Genomic DNA, 22,921 nt, shown 5'->3' on the forward strand with positions numbered 1-22,921 from the left:
ATGTTGAATGGAAAACCTTCTGTTGTTCGACAAAATGTATTTAGAAAAAAACAACAACCACAACCATGTCTTGATTAAAATGCATTACTTGAAGAAATTACTCTCAAGATTCATTACATTACTGGGGGTAAGTTCTAATATCAAGAAAGCATACATCCATAAATATACGGTTGACAGAATGAGACGGACAATTCTTGAATGTCTCAGCCGACAAATGGTTGGAAGCGTTCAGCCACAGAGACAACTGTTGTCAGTATATCTAACGAACTGATGAATTTCGGGAGCGAAATTGTCGTTTCTTGTCCAGTCACCTGAATGTGGGACACACGCTTCATCATGATGATTAATAAGTCAGATACCTGTTAACTTGTTGATTATGTGTACGGAAGTAGGGTCATTATTAAACCACATGACACCTGGAGCCAGACCTGATGCTTATAATCTCGGGTATTAGGTTTTATAACTATGACCCTACCTTCGCTGCATGTATCAACATGACCAGATCCGAAGATCCTCTGTCGTACACATAGTGTGAGGTTTTGGTTAAGGTACATTTCAGTATACAGAAAGGTTCTTGGAGTGTATTTCTGAAGTACCCCATAATCCAGAGACCCGTTCAGTCCCAGTTAGACTGAACAATAGAAGTATTCTACGTCAGCGAAAAGATACCTTAGTCCTAATTAGTGTTGGGAATTGGTTAAAACCTCATAATTGGTGATTGGTAAATTACAACCGATCAATCATCGAAAATAATTGGTTAGCGTCATTTATGAAATTTTCCTGTTTGCACAAAAACATAAAGAAAAAAAAACATGTAGTTCTTTGGTTAATTTTTCGCAAATTGCACATCTTTTAAGGATGACTAGTATGTCAGGAACTCTTGGGGTCTTTAAGATAAATTCAATCATGACTTGAACCGAGCTTGTAGTGCTCATGAAATGTAACAGACAAAACCAACGTTGTGAAAAATATCGTTAATGCAAACAAGTGTTCCAGAATTGATTGTGTTCGATTATGAGAAAACATGATCGATTAGCGGTCGTTTAGTCACTGCGACTAATCTTCGATTATTTCAATTAATCGGACCACCACTAGTCCTAATCATATTTTGCCATCGTCTACACCTGCATAGGACAATTGACGTCTTAGATTTTTGTTCCGACGCAACTCGTCCGCAAACTGCTGCTTTGATTTTTGTTGGGATAAACTGATTGGAGTCTGTCTCAGGCCACATGAGTACCTAAATATATAAATGTCGACACGAACGTCTGAACCTGTCGGGATCGGAAAATGTAAACAGGTTAATAAATTGTTTATGCTGCCAAGAAGCCTAAACAGTACAAAGCATCATATATTGTCAGGTGACCAATGTTTCCAAAATGGAAAAAGTCAAGACATACCGTCCACAGCGTTTCTGGTGTATTAGTAATCGAGGCATATATGAGATATAGCCATCAGGAAATTAAAGATATGTCCTCTGCATCAAGTCCGACGAAGAATGGTGTTTGTTTTCCGTCTGACTGAAAGTAGACGCAATATCTAATCACGAATGTAATTCAAATGACAGACGACAGCTAATACGTCTAATATTTGTCAATATAAGGTCTCATCGTAGTGTACGAACAAATATAGAAAATCAGGGAAATAATTGGCTCGTCAGTGAGGGAGAGCTGTAAGACAACAGTGGCTGATGAGACTGTTCCTTCATACTGGGATCCATATCTAAACATGTAACTGGGGCGGTGGGTTAGCCTAGTGGTTAAACCGTTCGCTCGTCACGCCGAAGACACTGGTGGGATTCCCCACATGTGTACAATGTGTCAAGCCGTGATGTTGCTGGAATATTGCTAAAAGCGGCATAAATCCATACTAACTCACTCACTCACTCACTAAATGTAGAATTCGTCCCTTCTGCATATTGATACGGGGTCCGTTATTCGGCGACAAATGAACTTACTCCATTACAGCTGACAACAACACTTCTGGGTTTGCATCCACTGTTCACCATAGTATTGATTATGAGCATTTCAGGACTGTATTCGTTTTATTCTAAAGAAATACATGTCCGAGGTGTGTTTTAATCCATGCATGAAGGAAATGCAGACAAACAGAAACTTAGCGGCGTAAATAAAAGCGACAAATCCCTTTAACAAAAAGTGTCTTATCACTCAATGTATGGACAGTTTCATGTGCCGATTGGGGATTAAATTTTCATCTCTCTTTGAGCTTGGCATGTGAGAAGGAGAAATCTTTAGAAACTTTGTTTCTGCGATAATATAGACACACGTAACAATAATCCTAATATGTTTTCTTATATCAACGAAACCTTTCGAGGAATGTAATTTAGTCTTCTGGCACTAAAATCTCATCGGAGCGAAAATGTTTGGTGTGAGCCCCAGATTGCCATAGTGAATGACAGTGTTGAGATTGACGCCGCGTAGAACAGTATTTAAGATATACCATGCCGCTTCAATTATTGACAAGGACAGCAAAATGTTATCATAACGTTGCCGTTAACCACGGCAGTGAAACTCTCGACTTCATGTAGGGTGCTGATTGAGGATAAAAATTCGCTTCGATAATGGAATCGAACTCATTATCATGCACTTTACTAGCTTGTCACTTTCAGTAAACGCCAACGTGATAAAAAATGTCCTGTTATATGTGAATACTCTGAACTACAAATATATATATAAGGCATCGACAACAGGGAATATGGACATAGACTCTTTGTTATTTTGCTAAACACATTCCTATAAACCTGCAAGATGCACAGAAGCATATGTTCATACTCTTCGGAACTTAATAATGTCACCAAAATGAACCTGACCTTTCGCGAATCCAATGCTTATCATCGCACACAGTTTGAAGTAGTGTGTCTTTAATAATACTCATGGATTATCGTTATTTGCGTAAAGCAGAAGCAAATAAGATATCCGAATAATGTGTCATTTGAGAAAAAAGACAGTTAATACTTTAAAAGCGTTTTGTATGTGTGCAGTGAGAAAAACTGGTTCCAGCTGATACTTCTGAGGCATGTAGCTTAATTGAAAGAGGATATGCCTAGTAGACCGTGATATTGGCGGATGTTGAATGGAAAACCTTCTGTTGTTCGACAAAATGTATTTAGAAAAAAACAACAACCACAACCATGTCTTGATTAAAATGCATTACTTGAAGAAATTACTCTCAAGATTCATTACATTACTGGGGGTAAGTTCTAATATCAAGAAAGCCATACATCCATATATATACGGTTGACAGAATGAGACGGACAATTCTTGAATTTCTCAGCCGACAAATGGTTGGAAGCGTTCAGCCACAGAGACAACTGTTGTCAGTATATCTAACGAACTGATGAATTTCGGGAGCGAAATTGTCGTTTCCTGTCCAGTCACCTGAATGTGGGACACACGCTTCATCATGATGATTAATAAGTCAGATACCTGTTAACTTGTTGATTATGTGTACGGAAGTAGGGTCATTATTAAACCACATGACACCTGGAGCCAGACCTGATGCTTATAATCTCGGGTATTAGGTTTTATAACTATGACCCTACCTTCGCTGCATGTATCAACATGACCAGATCCGAAGATCCTCTGTCGTACACATAGTGTGAGGTTTTGGTTAAGGTACATTTCAGTATACAGAAAGGTTCTTGGAGTGTATTTCTGAAGTACCCCATAATCCAGAGACCCGTTCAGTCCCAGTTAGACTGAACAATAGAAGTATTCTACGTCAGCGAAAAGATACCTTAGTCCTAATTAGTGTTGGGAATTGGTTAAAACCTCATAATTGGTGATTGGTAAATTACAACCGATCAATCATCGAAAATAATTGGTTAGCGTCATTTATGAAATTTTCCTGTTTGCACAAAAACATAAAGAAAAAAACATGTAGTTCTTTGGTTAATTTTTCGCAAATTGCACATCTTTTAAGGATGACTAGTATGTCAGGAACTCTTGGGGTCTTTAAGATAAATTCAATCATGACTTGGACCGAGCTTGTAGTGCTCATGAAATGTAACAGACAAAACCAACGTTGTGAAAAATATCGTTAATGCAAACAAGTGTTCCAGAATTGATTGTGTTCGATTATGAGAAAACATGATCGATTGCTTGGTCGTTTAGTCACTGCGACTAATCTTCGATTATTTCAATTAATCGGACCACCACTAGTCCTAATCATATTTTGCCATCGTCTACACCTGCATAGGACAATTGACGTCTTAGATTTTTGTTCCGACGCAACTCGTCCGCAAACTGCTGCTTTGATTTTTGTTGGGATAAACTGATTGGAGTCTGTCTCAGGCCACATGAGTACCTAAATATATAAATGTCGACACGAACGTCTGAACCTGTCGGGATCGGGAAAATGTAAACAGGTTAATAAATTGTTTATGCTGCCAAGAAGCCTAAACAGTACAAGCATCATATATTGTCAGGTGACCAATGTTTCAAAATGGAAAAAGTCAAGACATACCATCCACAGCGTTTCTGGTGTATTAGTAATCGAGGCATATATGAGATATCGCCATCAGGAAATTAAAGATATGTCCTCTGCATCAAGTCCGACGAAGAATGGTGTTTGTTTTCCGTCTGACTGAAAGTAGACGCAATATCTAATCACGATTGTTATTCAAATGACAGACGACAGCTAATACGTCTAATATTTGTCAATATAAGGTCTCATCGTAGTGTACGAACAAATATAGAAAATCAGAGAAATAATTGGCTCGTCAGTGAGGGAGAGCTGTAAGACAACAGTGGCTTATGAGACTGCTCTTTCATACTGGGATCACTTAACAACGTCACTCGATGAGGCCCGTCAATGATCAGTTTGCAATAACTCCAGTCTTACTTCGCACCGTGTGTAATATATCAGAGTGAGATTAGCATATTCCCCAGGGACTATACTGGTGACGATTTCATCTGCCGTACATTACAGTAGAAACTTAGGACTTAATGTGTCATTCGGCCTACCTCTGAAACAATAATCTGTTCCAATGCTACATGTTTAGGAAACCCAAGCTGTATTTGTTTAACTATACACGATATCAGACCGCATGCTTTAAGGATAAGAAAATGGAGGGACGACAGAATCACGATATATGTTTAAGAATAGGACTTCAACAACCCATGCTTTCGTAAAAGGTTACTGGCGGGATCGTGTGGTCAGATCAGGTTCGTTACTGTGTTGATGCCTGGCATCGTATCCCAACTCCGTAGATCGATGCTCATTATGTTGATAACCGCATTGTCTGGCTTGATGCTATAGAGGTCACCCTCACAATATTTTTGAGTGTGGCTTTAAACAACAAATAAATAAAACGTCAACCTATGTTCATTGATTACATGATTATGTGTGTCTCATTCTACCTGAATTGCATATATACATGTACGTTTATCAGGTCACAGAGTTGGTGTTTTTTAGATTGATATAGGATATAAGGCCAAACCATCTACGTCCATGACGACAATCAACCGTTGTTGCTTGAAAACAAACAATGGATCGTCACAGATGTCATGGATTCGAATCCCATGATTATGGAATCCTGTAAAACTATGGGATTCAACATTTCTCAACGAATCACAACACCTAATATATCTAATGGATTATTTAACTGCAATAAAAAACCACCTAATACAAACTTCCTTTGTCAGTCATCATATAAATCATATACATAATATACATTATTCCATATCATTCATCTTAAAGAGTAACCGATGATTGTTTAGGAACAAATAGTTTAGTTGTATTACAAACATTTCTTCTGCACTATTTGGCATCACTAAATAAACACTAATGCGAGGTTTGTGAATAACATGGAAAGGTGTTCAGTCAGTCAGAGTGATTCTTCCCCAAACCATTACTGAGCTACCCTGGAAACGAGCGTTCTATCTGAGGTTAACGGCGTGAAAACGTTCTTTCCGTCTTCGTCACACTCTATTGCGCCTTTGAAGGAAGTCCAATGTAAACTTTGATTCATCTGAAGACATCTTGACACCAACGACGTATTGCAGTAAAGTGACGGTGTGTCAGCTGCGTGATAGATAACACGTGAACGTCGGACGTACAGGTTCCATCCGTGAAGCCGATTACGAAGCATCTGTCCACTCACTCTGTGACTCTGTGAAGATCAATGTCAATTTGACAAGCCCTTTGATCACGATCTCGCAAAACATTCGTTCTTATGAAACCATCTCGTGAGCCAGGTGTTACCCTTGGTCGACTGATCGAGGTCTGTCATGAACATTATTTGTCCATATCGTGAAACTTTTACGATTTTACGTAAAACTCTGTCATGTTTTGGTCAACTTCTATCATATCAATTGCACAGAGCCGCTCCTGACGAGACAGAGGCTGCGTGAAAATGGGGAAAAACACACAAGAAAGCGTTGAAATGGGCACAGATGCAGACCAATTTCCCCGGACAGGATGTTGCTTTTGTTATTGTTTTTTTTTTCCCCGCGAGTATGATATCCCGAAAATTTTGACTGGGTTGCGGTCTCTGCTGCAACAGCCCTAAGCTCAGTATACATGCGTATCCTTAACACTGATAAACATACAGTGTCGACTTTGAATTAATTGGAAAAGATAGCCATATTTTTACCCATATATATTTCATATTGATTACTGTGATAACAAATCAAAACATTTTGAAGTTTAACTTCGTCTGCTAGAAGTAAAGAAATTCAGAAAAGTAAACAATCTGTTTTTTGTGAATTAAAAAGTACACACACACAGGCATACACACACACACTATACATATATATATATATATATATATATATATATATATATATATATATACACACACACACACATACATACATATATGTTTTGCATATAAACATGCCTGCTGTGGAAATGGTTCATTCCCATTAAACTCGAATCAAAACGAGTTAAGACTGAGTTAAGGTTAAGGTTATGAAACCAAATATTTGCGAATGAATATTCACCATCACGGATGACACCAGGTGTTCGTAAAATGTGATATGACTGTCTGTCCTCGTGGCATTGATTCACCTAAACGTATTACATGACACATTAATAACTCAATTGTCATATGACTATTTAAATCAACAAATATCAGGTAACTATCTCATTAATCATAGTCTATGAGCGAGTGTCATCTGTTGAGCTGGCTGGACGGGGAAGGACCAAAGGGACAGTTTCGCTCCCGACATTCATCAGCTCGTCAGCCACGCGGACAATACTTGTCTTTGTGGCTTACTGGCTGAATGCTTCCAACCATTTTTCAGCTGAGGCTTTCCAGTATTGTCAGCCTCCTTCTGTCAACCGTTAAACCATATAAATGCGATCCCATTAGGCGAAGTGTGGCTGGGGAACTGTCCAAGTTAAATCTGTGCCAGTTATCAGTCTGGCTCTCACGTCCCAGAATCAAATTGTGATCATGAAATATTTCACGTTTGACAAGTGGCTATCACTAGGTCATTCTATTGAGTTAGATACACGCTTCCCTTTCACTTTGCAAATACATATAGCATGGAGATAAGTTGCAATAATGGGTGACGCATGTTACGAGGAGCTGAAGTCATTTGTTGAAAGTGTTCATGGAGTTTGTACGTTTATGCATACATCTTTAAACATAAGGTCTATCTATAAATTAGGTACTAGCATGAGTATGTATATGGATTCACAGAAGCAATGCTACACTAACAACTGTAATGTCTAATCAGTTTAATATGCTAAGCGTTTAAGCAATGTATTTAATGTTATTATACAGATATGACAGTTACATATAACTTGATTCACATCTATTTACACGGTGTATCAATGCTATCGAGTACAGATGCATTCGTGCTTTCATCCACTTATATTACTGTCGTTTTCCTGTGGTCAGTCAATCCTCGAAATAATACTTGTTTTTTGCATCAACAGTTGGATGTTTACATTTAACATTTGGAACAAGTCATTCTAATTTCACAAAGTGCTTTCTTAATTTCACAACTGTCCCTAGTAATATGCGTGTATCATACAAAATGTGTTTAAAGTTCTGAAAGTTTAAAAGGAGTGAATAAAAAATAGTACTGAAAATGCATTTCAAAATGTGTTTTAATCAAGACATGGGTTGTTTTTTTCTGAACATGTGTTGCCAAACAACTGACAGATTTTCTGCCAACATCCTTCTTTATCTAGGTCTACAGGGCACATTCCCTTTCAATTAAGCTACATGCCTTAGAAGTATCAGCTCCCACCAGTTTTTGTCACTGTACACATACAAAACCCTTTTAAAATATTAACTGCCGTTTTTATCAATTTGTCCATAATTCGGATATCTTTTTTGCTTTCGTTTAACGTACATATCGAAAATCCATTAGTATTATTAAATGCACACTACATCAAAATGTGTGTGGGGATACATGTATGTGCTTGCTTAGCAAAAGGTCAGATTTATTCTGGTGACGTTATTAAGAGTATAAACCATGTTTTTTAGCTTCACGCAGGTTTACAGGAATGTATTTAGCAAATTACGTAAGCTATAACAAAACTATCAATCACGAAGAAACATCTCTTTTCCTCAGATATGTCTGTATAAGTTCGTACATTTATCGATCATCTACATAATGTGGAGAGTTTCACTACCCTTGTTAACGTTAACGACATGCTTAACATGCATTTCACTTTCCTTTCCAAGATCTTTGCCTTCCCATGTAAAATCTCATTTTAAAGCTATCCCCTTCATCCGTAAGGTAGCTCAACAGAGGTCAAATGTAAATTGCTATAGCCCAAATACTGTCATTACATGGAGTGATGAAACGTTTGAGATGAGCTTCATAATAACGAACATATTGAACCAATTGATTTTACTAAGCTATGTTAACACGCCCGTATGACTGAGAAGAAGAATTGTATGAAGTTGGTAAGATAGCGGTTGTCTTACGGTTTGCCGCTAACATCCAACGTTTCAGTGCCAGTGGATTTTAGATGGAACAAAATGTTAAGACTGCTTACTTCTTCCTGAAAGCAGGGGTCAACACCAAATCTTGCTGGGACGCAGCAATGAACCTATGTGGCCAGTCAATCAACCGATTTTTCTACATAAATCTTATTCATGGATTATGGGTGAATTTGCTATCCCAGGACCAAAGACGTAATCAGTCATAGGCGTGAAGAAGCTTTATGTGTTAACGGTACACATACAGTAATGAAATCTGCTATCTTGCTAGTTGATACTAATGACACTAGAGCACCATTATGGAAAGCAGTGATGGGCAGAACCGGACATGTTACTGTTATCTTGCCCACCTCTATATTGTTTACCAGCACGAAGTCCAGGACACAGTCAAATAGAAGTTGCATAGGGGTCACGTTCTGAGACACTTAAAGCCTGACATACAATTTTCTATAAAAAACAAATAGACATGTAAACACCCTAGTAGGCTACTTGTTAGGACGGACAGAGCTCCGGTGGTGATACATCCTTCCTGTGTTTGATTACAAACTTGGAATATTCGGTGTCAATTTGAATGTCTGCATACATGTAGTGACGTAAAGAGTTTATTTGTAAATCATAAAAAAGTCAACAAGTTGTAATAGTTTAGAAGACGTGCCAATTATCTACTTTCATGGCCTTTACAATCTTTATGGACGGTAATTGAACTCTACTCATATGGACTGTAAAACCACTTCCTCACACTTGTTCATTTGCCTTTCAATCCGTACTGTGCTCATCACTTTCTTTTAACCACAGGGTCTTGTAACGCTAAAAACCTCCATCAAGGTATGTACTGTCACTAACGGGGACATTGACGACCTTAGCCTTAACCTGCCCTGCACTAAAAAGAGCAAGGGTGCTCATTGGCTATAAATATAATATGTCCAAGATCGCTGACTCTTTTCAGCGCGGGCAGGTTAAGGCCAAGTTCGTCAATGGCGAACGGGCACGACACAATTCTGTTTGCGATGAATAAATGTACGTGAACTCATTGTGACAGCGAGGTCTACCGAGTTATGGCGGCTTTCCCATCCCTATGAGGTACCCATTCACAGCTGGGAGGACTGGGACACATAGTCACAGTACTTTGTCTAAGTTTACTGCACGTTGCTGTACCCGCAACTGGTTGTTTGCTCGTATTCATGTGACCACCATCTGGTCATATACCAACGGATTCGTGGGTTCTTTTAAGTGCACAGGGTTGTGTACTGTACACTAGGGGTTGTGACAACACTGAAAGAGTCTGCACACAAAGTTGACTCCAAGGTTTTACACCCGGTCACAGGTGGGCTTGATCCCGGCACCTCATGCGTGCCTAATTGGATACAGGTGGAACGTTTTCACAACAAATTCCAATGTGAATCATTAGCGTGAATTTCTAGACCTAATTCCCCCTCAAGACAAAAGGATTTGCAAGTACTCTGACTGCAAGGAACTCCCTGCAGGGACACATATCAATGCCATGATGCCAATATGTCTCGAATACGTGTTCAAATCTTTTTTTTCGTTGCTAAAGGACATAAACTGTCACCATACTACCACAAGGACAATGATCACTCGATGTTCTTTCTCTTATGTACATAATATCACAATATGAATTTAAGTGTGGTGTGTTTTTAAATTAAAAACTTCCACTGGAGCATTGTGAAGCTGAATTTCTACTGTAGTTGTGGAATTAATCATAGATTAAAAAAGATGGTGTGCCCACTCCTGTGTAAGTTGTATTCTCAGGCCAACTGACAGAAAAAAGCGAGAACCGTTATCGAATTAATTTGAAAAACTCCGAGAAAGAGTGTTCAAATGTTTTATACGCGTGCATGCCTTTGGGAAATACTGTACGTTCCAGAGTGGATGAAATGTTTGAATATCACCCCTACCTAAATAACTGTTTGTCCCTTGCGCACATTGATACAGGGCACTGTTAATCGTCGATAAATGTAATTCGTCAAATGCAGCTGACAGTAACACTTTGCTTCGCATCCCAGAATAATCATCAACCATTTTGTGAGTGTGATTAAGGGAAAACAGGATAGAGCAATGGTACCTGTTTAGTTAAACCATTGGCGGTATAATTGTGACGCCGCCGGAGCTCTGGGTAGTAGAGGTATTTCTAAATGTGACATGTCGTCTTCAATGTATGAAAGCACTCTCGAACCCTTTCTTCTGTTGACATAATAATTATTATCACGTATATCTTCATGACGTTTTTCTCGTGATTGCTGTGACCTTCTAAAGACAAATAGAAAATCCACAAAGTCTACAAAGTGACCTAATTCAGGAATATAATTGGCATCGACTGCAGATGGTAAAGGCCATGGAAGTAGATAATTGGCACGTCTTCTAAACTATTACAGCTTGTTGACATTTTTATGATTTACAAATAAACTCTTTACGTCACTACATGTATGCAGACATTCAAACTGACACCGAATATTCCAAGTTTGTAATCAAACACAGGAAGGATGTATCACGACCGAAGCTCTGTCCGTCCTAACAAGTAGCCTACTAGGGTGTTTACATGTCTATCTGGTATTTTAGAAAATTGTATGTCAGGTTTTAAGCGTCTCAGAACGTGATCCCTATGCAACTTCTATTTTACTGTGTCCTGGACTTCGTGCTGGTAAACAATATAGAGGTGGGCGAGATAACAACAAAATGTCCGGTTCTGCCCATCTCTGCTTTCCATAATGGAGCTTGAGTGCCATTGGTATCAACTAAACATTCGTACGTAGATTTCATTACTGTATGGTTACCATTAACACATAAAGCTTCTTCACGCTTGTGACTGCTTATGTCTTTGCTCCTGGTATAGCAGATTCACCCAAAATGCATTAATAAGATTTATGGTGGAAGAATCGGTTGATTGAATGGCCACAGAGGTTCATCACTGCATCCCAGCAAGATTTGGTGTTGATCCCTGCTTCAGGAGCATACTGAAGGAGCTCGAGTTAGCAGTCTTAGCATTTGGTTCCATTTACAATCCTCTGGCAGTGAAACGTTGGGTGTTACCGGCAAACTGTAAGAGAACCTCTATCTTACCATCTTCATACAATTATTCTTCTCAGTCATACGGGCGTGTTTACAAAACTTAGTAAAATCAATTGGTTCAGTATGGTCGATATTGTGACTCCCATCTCAAACGTGTTATCACGCAGGTTACAATGTGACCTCTGTTGAGCTATGGATGAAGGTGATAGCTCTAAAATGAGATTTAACATGGGAAGGCAAAGATTATGTTTCTGCTTCAATGCAGATACATATAAACAATAAGTTTTTACTATGTACGTATTTAAGGTGAGCTCATGATCGCCATGAATGAGAGAGTTGAGATTAACTGAAACAAACAATACGAAGAATTTGATGAAATCAAGTAAAGTACCCCAAAGCACAAGACAGCTATTTTTCGACGTAAGCAACGGACCTCAGTAGAAAGCCGATAGTGTGAGTGGTTATAGGAGTGGTTGATATAATGGCGAAACTCCAAAGTCTTTTGAGATGCAATGAACTATTTGAGATGCAATGACCTCGCAATTAATGTTAGTCACCTCTCATGGCAACTGTGTATTACTTGGGACCCTTCCTATCCCCGAATCCCTGCTTGGTGTAAATAACAAAACCAACCAAGGATAAGGTTAGCGAGGGAGTGAGTTTAGATATATAGTCACATCGGCAGTATTTCAGCCACATCGTGACTAAAACAAGTTTCATCATACATACATGTAAAATATAGAAAGCTTGTCAACGAAGGACAGTAAAACAACTAGAATATCATAGTTATGAATAAATAACCAGTATGTAAATCTAAAAGATATTAACTGCAGAATACAATACAATAAACATACAGGCTATGGATTGCTAACAGCTGAAGGTAGTTTAGCATACTAGGGATCATGGGGACTTACAGTACATTTGCTTCCTGCAGGGACCCTAGCTGGATTTACACAATCCCTTCAGCTGTTAGCAATTTAGACAAATCCAGCCATAAGTATAAGAACACATATTATGTGATTAAAAACGTGGTAAGATTAGATATACTTTGAATGTTTTGGGACTTATGTATCCTCTCAGGAGTTCAATGATTTTACAGTACTTTGACCCCTTTGAGGATACAGCCACTAACAATTATAGTTACTAATTTAATCTACCAATTGTAAAATGCCATTTATCTATTTACAAAACATATTATTCAATTATTTTCTAACAATTGTATTTCTTTAAAAATAATAATTATTAAATGATAATTAACACTATTAAAGATCCTGTATTGTTTTGACACTGAAATATTGAGTTCAAATTATAGTCACATCGGCAATATTTCAGCCATATTGTGACTTAAAAAGTTATAAAATAACAATGAACACAATTACATTATAAAACACCTGTCAACGAAGGACAGTAAAACAACTAGATTATCACAGGGAAAAAATAAGACTAGTAATTAAATCTAAAATATGTTACTTTTAAATGACAATTCAATATAAAACCGGCTATAGACTGCCAACAACTGAAGGTAGATCACTATACTAGAGACCATGGGGACTTACAGTACATTTGCTTCCTGCATGGACCCTATCTGGATTTACACCATCCCTTCAGCCGTTAGCAATTTAGCAAATCTAGCCATACATTAAAAGAACAGGTATTCTACGATTAAAAAGCGGAACGTTTTAATTTACTTCGAATGTTTTGGGACTTACACCAAGGGTAAGGAGAGATAGTTGCGAGCAGTGTCACATGTCGTGAAACATGAATGTTACTTCCAACAGTAATTATTTCGATGGTGTCACCAGAAATGTTACACGCGTGCCAAGTTGAATAAGGGTGGAACGTATGCACAATAAATGCCAGTGAGAAGCGTGAATGTCTAGCCCTGATTCTCCCTCCAGACAGCAGTATTTAGGAGTATTTGTATTGCAGGGAACTCCCTGCAGGGACACATATCAATGCTATGATGCCAAGATGCCTCGAATACGTGATCAAATCGTTTTTTTAGAGCTACATGCGGTACATTTAAGTATGGGTATGGATGATAATCAGACATTTAATCCACAATGTGTGATGACAAACATGCCAATTGTTTATCGAAACCGGATCTCATTATTTTCTGTGGATTGGCCTCAGAATACATCTTTCACAGAGCACAATCTGTTTTAATGTACAATTCCTTCCACAACTAAAGTAGAATTTCAGCTTCACAAGTTCCCTTCTTTCTTTTATCATTATAAAACTATTGCAGCATAAATTTATAAACACAAAGCACTTTATGAGTTTTGGTGCCACTTAAATTCACATCAGGAGAAGCGAAAGAACATCGTGTGATATGAAATAGACATAGACATCAGACTCGTTGTTTGGATGGTAGTATGATGACAGTTGTGTCCTTCAGCATCGAAAACCTGGTATTGATCAAAAGATTTTTTGCACTCTATCCAGTTTTGTCTCAAGAAATAAATGGCCGATGCTGTATGCATGAAGGAAATGCAGAAAAGCGACTAATCCTTTCAACAAGAAATGTCTCATCACTCCACGTAGAGATAGTTTTATAGCACTAACTATGTAACAATTATATAATATATGACAGCATATACTTTCTTAATATTACTGTGCGATATTTTAAGAATGGCATGTACTTTAGCTTTCTGGTGCTATAATGTCATCGGAGCGAGATTGCCTTAGTGAGAGAGTGTTGAGATTAACGCTGCGTAAAACAGTATTTGAGATATATCACGACACTTCAATTCAAGGCAAGGAAGCAAAATGTTTGCATGTCTTTAACGTTAACCACGACAGTGAAACTCTCGACTGCATGCAAGGTGGTGATTGAGGATAAATAATCACTTCGATGATGAAATTTGAACCCACGACCATGCACTTTTGTTTATCAAAATAGAGATATGACAATCCCTAGAGATACTAATGTGTCATGTGATACATGCACGGAAGTAGGTCATTAGAAACCACATGGCACTTGGTGCCAGACGTGTTAGATTATAATCGCGGGTATTAGGTTTTGTAACTTTGACCCTACCTTTGCTGCATGTATCAAAGTGACCAGATCCGTAGACCCTATGCCGTAATGTGTGATCATTAGTTTTGTTTAAGGTACATTTCAATATACAGAAACGTTCTTGGGGTGTATGTCTGAAGTACACCATAATCCAGAGACCCGTTCATTCAAAGTTAGGCTGAACAATAGACGTATTCAACGTTAGCGAAAATGTAACTTAGTCCTAATCATATTTTGCCATCGTCTACACCTTCATAGGACAAATGAAGAGTGTTAGATTTTCACCGTTTTGTTCCGATGAACCTCGTCCACTTACCCCTGCTTTGATTGTTACATGGATAAATTGATTGGCGGCTGTCTCAGGCGACATGTGGTCCTAAATATATAAATGTCGCTGGACCTGTCGGAATCGTGAACAGACCGAGTATAACCATCAAGCTTCAGGTGTTCAAGGTTTCCTGGTAAAAGAAGTCAAATGCGTTAGCAACATGTCGTCCACAGCGTGTCTGCTGTATAAGTAATCGCTGTATATATGAGATATATATGTTTGTCTGTAATAGTGCTCCAGAATATATTCTCGGCATCAATTCCGACGAAGAATGGTTTTTGTTTTCCGTCTGACTGAAAGTAGACGCAATATCTAATGACAGACGACAACCAATACGTCTAATATGTTGTCAATATAAGGTCTCATGGTAGTGTATGAACAAATATAGAAAATCAGGGAAATAATTGGCTCGTCAGTGAGGGAGAGCTGTAAGACAACAGTGGCTGATGAGACTGTTCCTTCATACTGGGATCACTTAACAACGTCACTTGATGAGGCCCGTCAACCATCAGCTAGCAGCAGCTCCAGTCTTACTGCTCCACGTATGTATTATATAAGATTAGCCTGTTCCCCAGGGACAATCCTGGCGAAGTAGTCTGTCAGACATTCTAGTGGAAACTGACAACATAGATTAATGTAATACGGCCGACATCTGCAATGATCATCTGTTGCAATCCGATATGTTGTGAAATCAAAGCTTTTTTGTTTGACAGTACATGATATCAGACAACGTATTTTGAAAAGAAGAAAATTTCGATTCCTTGGAAACAGACAAATACGAAATATTCAGATTTCAAAACTGATCAGAAAATCAAAACATTTCTCCTTCGTGGACTCGCATTTTCTAACTTCCTCCTTAATGTGACGTGACACAATATATTGCTTAAGTCCCCTTTACTAGTACTTACTGTTCACGATCTATATACCAGCCTCCAGAGGCCTCAGTGAGGATATTCTCTCAGATTTCTCCTAATGCATTGAGACAGGGGAGATTTGGGCGTCTCGGGCTGATAATTTCACTTCTCGACTTGCTAACCAATATTTGTGTGGTCGATTCCCGGATATAACTAGCCGATACTTTAGAGATAAATCAGTTTGTGCTCTGACCACTGGGATAACCGACATAGCGATGGCTAAATATTCACTTTCATGTCGACCACGAATTTCTTCACACCTAGCTGTTATCATTTACATTTTTATGTCCTGAATTCGACGAAGAAGGACATAAATTAATGTTGTCTTTTACGAATTCTCCTCCTCCTCGAAAACTGAGTTTTTCCCCTGATATATCCATTTCAGATTCATATGCATGTCGAAATGTGTGAAAGTATCGAGATGTATTATGCGGCTTGTGTCTGAAAGAATGACAAATTGCCGGCTTCCGAGATTCACAACACGTATATATATGAGTTTTAGAAACATTGTTTACGTGAATTATCGACAAAGTTAGATTTCAGAAAACCTCCACTTAATCCCGTGATGCGATGCATACATAAACGATTGTAAGTGTAACGTGTTACTTGTGTGTTGCCTATGATAAACCGACGCAAGAGTCATCCTAAACACGTATGAAGCTTCAATGAAGATTTCAAAGTGTTTCATACAACTTTAGCTCAACACGGTGTTGGTAAGCTTTTATATCAGGAGATTTCATAGTGTATCATACGAAAAACGGTGTTGGTCAAATCAGGGATGTGGTAAAAAAAAAAGATTCAAACGAGGCATATTAGATCGGCCTGATGCAGTTCCATATTTTGACGATGTGTTTCTTTGCTTTTCAAGTGAACAACTAACTTGTTCTGTAGGTGGTTGTCACAAGTGCCGCCGGTGAGCCTGGATGACCATGTCGTGTTGTTCCGGTTGCACCTCCCACTTTCACAAGTTTCTTTATAGGAGACGTAATGTACTTTGAGTAAGTATATGTGAAAACTGTATGTCATGACATGGAACAGTATATATTTACATGCAATATGATAACATTTGCAAATTTCCCCTGAATGCTGCAATACAATTTTTGGAATGATTTAACCAGGCCTTCGATAGGAAATAGTTATCGACAAAATGACTTTGTAAGCAACGCGTTTTCCCCATGTGAAAACAATATATTGCTCGAAAACACATAAAAAACTGAGCGAGGAAGCCAAAAGCTACATGGTGCATGAATATTGCTTGAAGGAGAAATTTACGATTATGAAGTCGAAATGATTTCTCCTATAACATGTTTGGTAGCGTAGATTTTGTGATCTTGACCTACAGCTTGAGACCGTACTACTTGTACATATTTTCATATTGTTTTCAAAGTACTTATAAATATTGTCTCCAAAGTAACACGTTTAAATGTGTAAATGAAAGTTTCAAATGCCAGAATGGTACTTTGTTTTTAAGGAATGTATTCAGTGCTGTAGGTTGTCTCTTAATCTGCGCCCATTCTTGGCTATTCTTAAATGTCCTGCCTTTCCGTTGTATCCTAGGTACACAACTAAATGTCACATCTGTCCTGAAAACATTTGCTACTAATATCAAACTTGGATTGTGAAACTTGTCGCGTCAAATCAAATGTCTCGATAATGTTCATGTTCACTGAACTTTGTAATAATATCTCCATTAATCATCTCCAGATGCACCCCCTGTCACCATACGCGTGTGTGGCCACTAATGAGTTATTTGATTGAGCAGTGTATGTTCATGGTGTAAAGTAACATCTCCCTCAAGAACATATCATGTCGATTTTCAATTTAGTGTGGGCGTAAATGTTGTACTCATTCCATTTATGACTCTTGTCAATGTCAAGCTGATATAAAAACACAACAGTAACCAAATATATGCCAATCAAAGAAGTAACCAAATACAGCTTAAATGTTTCGTAAACCTTAACGGAATCACCCCACTCTTCTTGGAGCAACAACCAAAACACTGGAGGGACCTATCGGTTCGGGTTCGGTACAATTTGTCTGCAGATCTCAGCATCTCAGAGAGCTAACACTTTAGAACTGGCACTATCTATAGTGTATACAGTTGTGCAATATATCTGGACCCGCACAAGTGGTAAAGAAATATTCATTCAGTTCAAGAACAGCTCATGTCTATGATCCATTCTGTGTGATAGTACATGTTATTGTTATTCTATTGACAGTGTCAAGCAGATACTTTTAGACGCTTTAACTCTACGGTATTCAAATATTGTTAAACGTTTCATAAACCTTAAACTAAATCACCCTGCTCTGCTGCAACCAACAGCTGAATTCGTTGGGATAAAGAATGTCTGGTAGTTTCAGGGTAAGTATCCAGTGGGAATCTGTGTATGTCAGAGGGCTAGCACCATGAAACTTGCATCTGTCTAGGCTAGAACAAGCAGCCACATGCACATCGCTATATATGTGTACACTTCTGGAGACCCGTGAAGATGATCCGGGTTAGGTCGGAAGAGGCGACTAACGGGATCGGGTGGTCAGGCTCGTGGACACATGTTATCGTACCCCAGTTGCCTAGATCGATGTTCATGCTGTAAGTTGATCGCTGGATTGTCTGGTCCAGACTCGATTATTTACAGACCGTCGTCATACAGATGGAATATTTGCGTTAAACAAACCAAAAAACCTCCCAAAGTCTTCTGGAATGCCACAATAATGCTCATGTGTCCGGCAAGTCCTTGGGTTTTGTTGAGTTTCTAATAAGCGTACATGTTTGTGGAAATACTTGGTGGTTCCATTAATTCGTTTGAATAATAACCGGATGTCAAGGAATTTAATACTGCTTGGGTCATGATAATGCCTATGAAATTGAATCGAAACACTGCATCAGAATAGTTCTCCATCGACCTGTGATGGCAACCTAAACTGGTCTTACGAGGTTGCAACATAGCGTGTCATCGACGACGATAATCATTGATTATACTATCAATAACTTGTTTGGTTTGTCTGCTTCAGACTCCAGTTGATAATTAGAAACAATCTGAACGTCCTGGAGATGGAAGGAAAGGGAGAAATACTGTCAACCCTCATAAAACCCACATTGACAAACTAATTTGTCTACAAATTCTGTTTATAGTTGTTGGGAAGATGACTGAATCTAGAAGATTACATAGAAGCAATGTGTCCTGGAACTGCAAGCTCTTTCAGTCAGATAATCAGATTTGTAGAACGTTACAAGTAAAGGGTTAGATATCCCTTCGGTGAAAAAGTCTTAAGAACTAGCCTAGTAATTATATGTTTTGAAAATGGTCGTTTAGCATTTGAAAAGCTTGGACGTCTTTCTTTGCAAATGAATTACATTCTCCTTGATAATACATCATTAGAGTAGCGTTCTTTATGGCTAATATTCGCTGGTAGTTTGTAAATCGAAACTCTTTATATTTTAGTCACGGTTGTTGATTTCTTTGCATTTCAAATTATGTGAACGTATTTTATGTACATTGTGATTCGCCTAGGTGTATGCGTTTTCATCGTATATATATGGTTGGTATTTTGGAATTCAAGATTTACATCCCCAGGTCTAAATACTCTACATGAACGTGTATCTTGCATTTGTTGCCAAACAGGACATACATGTAGAATATTTTGTGGATATGTTTGCTTTAAACCTTTAGGTTTCGGGAGAACTGAAGTGTTCCAAATATTTTTGTTTGCACAAAGCAATGTATCCGACACTAGACCTCTTTATAACTGAAACGGAAATCTCGCGGGATGCGATTAAATATGGTAAACAGGTCATGAGAGATGTTCATATGCATAGTCATAATTTCATCTGACAATAACCTCTTAGTAACCCTTCGGGCACATACCTGTGGATTACTTACACGAAGACTTTCATGAAGGACTATGTCTAATCATCAAAACAAAAATACTCAAGGCCTCCAACCGACAGAGTGTGATTCATCTTTGTTTCAGTTCCGGTTGAGAACAGTCATCAATGTTTACTCTTTTGGTGGTGGGTGGCCCAGAGAATCAGAATATGAAACGTTAGCAAACGAATCTACAATCTATATTCCACTTCATAGCTAGTATATTGTACAGGTGAAAAACAGTCAACAATATTGTCAGATATCAATACGGTATAGTTTGCCGCAGCTTGATGGCAGGTTTAGAAAGATTACTATTAAATGTTTCACAGTAGAACAACAGACATTCTATTGCAATTTCGCATGGACGTTATACACCTTTACTCACGAATGTAGGAACATTTGTATCATGAGCCTACTGTCAACAATACAACCAACTGTTGGAGAGGCATCCTAGAAGTTGTGAGTAATAGGAATGACAAGAGTTTATGGATGTTCAACTTCTTTATGGTAAAATTCCGATGTTTCGGTATATATTCTTAACCCGTTTTTATGCTTGAAACTGGTATAGGTATCTCTAATGAAACGTTGCTATTGTAAATAAAGAAGTTGATCATCCATAAACATTTGTCATTCCTAACAATATAACTGTACTAAAATCTACATTCTAGTTGATACATGTTTATTGTATACTGGTGATAAACAATCTACAATATTGGCAGATGTGTTATCAATGTTGAATACGTAGTTCGTCGCAGCTTTATGTCAGGTTTAGAATGATTACTGTCAAATGAGTCCTGTTTAAATACCAAACAGACATTCTATTGCAATTTCGCATGGACGTTTCACACTTTTGTGGCGATTTAGAAACTCAATTACAAGTTTCATTACCCAGGGAGTCAATTCCATTAAGATCACGAACAGGTGACGCTAACAATATGCCGTGTGTTCAAGGACGTCATGTCAATCAGCCCACTTTCAATGTGATGTACGGGGCGCATTATCAACGTAGGAACGTGATCGTGAAAATGTATTGTCCACCCAAACACAGCTTGTGCATTTTCGAGTTGTCAGTAATCGTGAAAACAAATATGTCAGTGGTTGTGTAAAAACACGGTTCAGCAAAGGCAGTTTTAACAAAAAAAAAAGACAACTGAAAGTCAGCCAATATTTATCTGTTCTACTTCATGCCACGTGTTGTAATCCTGATGGTTTAGGCGTACCGACACTGAGTCCAGGTCTTATTTCTACCCCACGTAATTAAAAACACCGCATTAATAATAGCCTAAGGTGATTTGAAACCACCTTAATAAAACATGCATCAACCTTCAGAAGACGACATACATTTTAATGCTTAATACATTTATTAAAACAGATTTATTTTTTACCATCATGAAACACAAGACAACAAATGCTTCTTGTGTTGTTCTCTGTTAGATAATGGACACCTCGTTTGATGTGATCGAAATATTTACGTCCGCTGTGTTCGCACGTCAAGACATCCGCCTTAGCATCGCTTGATTAGATACAGGTGGAACAAAGTGCATTAACGGTCTTATGAGAGAACGCCACCTTCAACTTGCACAAGCTAATCTCGTCTTTCTATTACGCATTTTGATTGTCAGAATGTATTCTTACTGCTTTGCAAAATATTAATTCACACATGTTCAGTTCTGCAATATCAAGAGTGCGTTCATGAAGAATATGTTACACCACAATGAAATAATCATGCTGTTACGGATAATGACCTGATAATGATTTTGTGTAGAGGTGAAGATATTCTTTCGTATTTATCGATACAATTTGTTAATGTTGTAAAGAAGTGATGAGAGTATTGTAAATGAAATCCTGTTGCCAAATATCTCCATTCGTGCCCCTGCAAAGGCGATAGATATTCTTTCCCCTGCAAAGGCGATAAGCAAATTAGACTTGAGATGCATCTGAACACACATCGTTCGGCAGCGTTCTGTTACAGTCCGAATGGTTTGAACACACTTAATTTGACTAGACTTAAGGGGCACTGCGACAGTTAACAAGACTCAGTCCAATATAGTTTTGTATTGGAATACGTGAGTTTACAGACCATGCTTCGTAAACTTCACTAGTGATTATTTCTAACAAAAGCATGATTTAGTGGTTTGGGGGACTGTATGGGTGGAAGGAATATCAACTTTCAAACAGCCAACTTCCACTTTATGTTGAGCAATATTTAAGCAGCTCCATCCTTAGGTGTCATCATTTTACACGCTTTTAGGTATAATGGAGCATGAGTTTTTAACAAAGAGCGTCATACGAAACATGTACTGAAAACTTATTTGATCGCTCCAAGGATGATCTCGTCTATACATTAATGTAAGAGAGTTCAAATATGACAGTAAATATGCCGTTATGCAATACGATTTTGTGTTCCAGTATGTTCAAGTGAACACTTGATATACCTTCGCATGTATTTTGACGGGTGCAACTGATGGGCATATGCAACTTCTGATTATATTACCATATGATGGCGAGTCATACACACATGCTAATGGTGTAGTCCTGCAAATAACCTTATTCAATTTATAACAAAGAATTTGATAATGGAAGTGGTTTTATTGGAACCCGTATTTGGTTTTGTATCGATCTATATAATTGGTTTTGTGTGTAACGCATACTGCTGTTCTGATATATGTATATAATATTTATAGATATAAAAGGTGTGAAGTCCAAAAGTGGACAGCAGTACATACGTAACGAATTCCACAAAGTAATGACACAACAGGAGTTTCCTTTCTACTCGTTTCAACTTTATCGTCAGGGAGTGAACGCTACGTTGATAGTCCGTGCTCGAGGATATCCCCAAAG

Source organism: Haliotis rubra, unplaced genomic scaffold (genome assembly GCF_003918875.1).
Source record: "Haliotis rubra isolate DU_JTF1 unplaced genomic scaffold, ASM391887v1 Scf165, whole genome shotgun sequence".
NCBI classification, from domain to species: Eukaryota; Metazoa; Mollusca; class Gastropoda; order Lepetellida; family Haliotidae; genus Haliotis; species Haliotis rubra.